We start from the raw sequence: 3,676 nt of genomic DNA, 5'->3' as shown, positions 1-3,676 counted from the left end.
TTCAGAGGTTTTTATTGCTGCTAGTGTCGTTCAACGATGTCCAATCATTCGTCTTCGAGTTGGAGGTCGTAATCAGGGCCGGCACTATATTTTGCAGGGCCCTTAACTAGTACAGGCCTACGGGGTCAGTCGGCACACCCGTCACGTGGGCCCTGATCGTGATGGGTCGCTTTAATAACTTTTCGATAAACCACGGTGATTTTATCGTAAAGAGCGATCTTTTAGCTTTAGTGCGAGCCCTCAAACATTAGAGAGTCTCAACGGGAAAGTATTTTATCATTATTTTACTTTCTGTATAGATGATTCTTGCCGCTTTACCCATAAGACACAATACAAATTCCGGCAAGAATGATCTGTTGCATATAAATCTTCGTATAGCGCCACTTCATGCAGCGGAACAGCGCAATTCAGACACAGGCTTGGAAAGAGACGAAAATGCGTGTGCTCCTCATCTGACCACGATACACGTATAATATTGTAATCATTTTGGCGAAAAATAAAGAATATTATTTACAACAATTAATGTCTTCTTTTTTCCCCATCCGGTACATCAATATTCGATAGTAAAATTAGATTAACTTCATTTTTAAGTTTAGTATTGGGAGAGGACCGTCTGACTTGTCGTTGACTTGTACTACTGAATTTCGTGCCACCTCCTTCGACATCATGTTCTCCTAATACAAAATTCAATTTTCGAGATTTCCGAAAATTTTCGCCAATTTTCGACCGTCTGACTTGTCGTTGACTTCTACTACTGAATTTCGAATACCTCCTTCGACATCATGTTCTTCTAATACAAAATTCAATTTTCGAAATTTCCGAAAATTTTCGCCAATTTTCGACCGTCTGACTTGTCGCTGACTTCTACTACTGAATTTCGAATACCTCCTTCGACATTTTCGAAAATCTCGAGAATTGAATTTTCTATCAGGAGAACATGATATCGAAGGAGGTGGCACGAAATTCAGTAGTACAAGTCAACGACACGTCAGACGCTCGAAAATTTTCGGAAATCTCGAAAATTGTGTTTTATATTAGGAGAACATGATGCCGAAGGAGGTATTCGAAATCCAGTAGTACAAGTCAACGACAAGTCAGACGGGCGAAAATTTCCGAAAATTTTCGCCAATTTTCGACCGTCTGACTTGTCGCTGACTTCTACTACTGAATTTCGAATACCTCCTTCGACATTTTCGAAAATCTCGAGAATTGAATTTTCTATCAGGAGAACATGATATCGAAGGAGGTGGCACGAAATTCAGTAGTACAAGTCAACGACAAGTCAGACGCTCGAAAATTTTCGGAAATCTCGAAAATTGTGTTTTATATTAGGAGAACATGATGCCGAAGGAGGTATTCGAAATCCAGTAGTACAAGTCAACGACAAGTCAGACGGTCGAAAATTTTCGAAAATTGAGAAAGTATTAGGAGAACATGATATCGAAGGAGGTGGCACAAAATTCACTGGTACAAGACGACGACAAGCCAGGCGGCCGAAACTTTTTGATTTCGTAGGTTTGGGAAAGATTGGTAGTTCAATAAATATATACACAGAAATATTTGTTTATTACATTGTGTCTTTATTTATTCATTGTAGGTTCATACATTAAAATGTTTGTATTTTACATGTACGTAACTTATTTTCTAAACATTTATAAGACTCGGCATACCGTCAGACTTCTACTGCACTTATAGCTGCAATCACCGATCACGTCTGTGCTGCAATGCAAATTCAAACTCGTCGCTAAATGTTACCGATAGTTACAGACGCAGACAACAGGCACTAGCGATCCTAGCGAGAAAGTGTCGAAGCTTGTTGCCCCAATTAGTACCATTGGGATTCGCTAGATGGCGAGGTCGGTATCAAAATTTCTGAATTGCCACGGTTGATAAATTTGAAGAGAAGTTTGAGCGTTTTGCCGCTACGTGGAATGGCGCTGTACGGTCGTTTATTAGGAGCAAATAATTCGTGCCGGAATTGACACGGTTTCTTATGGCTGAAGCGGCAAGAATCATTTGCTCCGTTCAAGCCACCGTAGAACCTCGAATAAAAAATCAAATTTCAATGCTTTCCCGTTGAGATTTTTTAATGTTCAATAGCTCAAATTAAGGTTGAAAAAATGTACTTTGCGATACGAGCATTTTGGTTTAAAAAGGAATGTGCAAACATATTGAAAAATTGATAAAACTCACCACTGTCTGCTCAGCTACAAAAATCACTCGAATTGAAGGAACTTTTTTGAGTCAATTTTAAAATATGTTTCTGTAAGAATTTTCGAACGTTCGAAGGCTTAAATTAGAGGTGAAGGAGGGCACTTTATGATGAGTACACATTTATATAACCAGCATCGGTATTTTAGGTCCCATATCAGGAAACAATGAGAGATGATCGTTGCAGATGTGCAACCGACGGTAATCCGTGCTCTCGGCGTCACCGACGAGATACTATTAAAGACTGCCAGTCCCTGTGTTATTCCGCGGGACCAGTAAGTGGGCGCGAGTGGCGAGTGGGCGCGGGGATAACGTGAAAGTTACAGTGATCTGATATACCACATCGCTAAAAGTTCTAAATAGTGCTAAAATAGTGCCAAAACATCGTCTGAAATATGGCGGAGAATGTAACATTTAATAATAATCGATATGGTTTCGTAATAATTCGCATTCACACCGATGCATCGCGACGAGAATCTCCTCAGTGGTCTTCTTTACCGACAAAATGCCGTCGTTGGCCTTCTGTTTCTCTGGATGGAGCTAAAATATATCCTAGAGGGCGTAAGAAATACCGAAAAATTCGAGTCCCGCCAACTCCCATAAGGCTGGCAGTCTCTAATAGTATCTCGTCGGTGTCGGCGTGGATGGGAAGCAGACGATTTACAGCAGAAGATAACAGGAGTTTATTGCTGGCTAGTGGCCTTGTTTTAGGATATCGACTCCTTTCAAAGTTATAAACAGATCGGGGACACCGACGAGATACTGTTAAAGACTGCCAGCCTTATGGGAGTTGGCGGGACTCGAATTTTTCGGTATTTCTTACGCCCTCTAGGATATATTTTAGCTCCATCCAGAGAAACAGAAGGCCAACGACGGCATTTTGTCGGTAAAGAAGACCACTGAGGAGATTCTCGTCGCGATGCATCGGTGTGAATGCGAATTATTACGAAACCATATCGATTATTATTAAATGTTACATTCTCCGCCATATTTCAGACGATGTTTTGGCACTATTTTAGCACTATTTAGAATTTTTAGCGATGTGGTATATCAGATCACTGTAACTTTCACGTTATCCCCGCGCCCACTCGCGCCCACTTACTGGTCCCGCGGAATAACACAGGGGCTGGCAGTCTTTAATAGTATGTCGTCGGTGTCGGGGATTGTACGTGTCTGATTTAGTGAAATATGGTACAGTAAATACTGTTATCGTTCTGAAATTTTACGAGTTTGTTCACGATTGTTTGTAGAATGTACAGCAATTTTTTCGGATTTAAATATCCTCTCTATTCAAAGTTGTAGCTAAAGGACTGCTATTTTTACTGGAGATATCCATGACACGTGTAATTAACAGACTGCTGATCTTTATGCAAAATCAAAATTTTGTACAATTAATTCCTAAGAAGAAGGGGCCTCGCGTAAAATATTCTCTAATCCTTTAATAATTTTAATCTGTTGAGAATAG

This window comes from Lasioglossum baleicum, chromosome 20 (genome assembly GCF_051020765.1).
Source record: "Lasioglossum baleicum chromosome 20, iyLasBale1, whole genome shotgun sequence".
Classification (NCBI taxonomy): Eukaryota; Metazoa; Arthropoda; class Insecta; order Hymenoptera; family Halictidae; genus Lasioglossum; species Lasioglossum baleicum.
Note: the sequence above shows the minus strand (reverse complement) of the source record.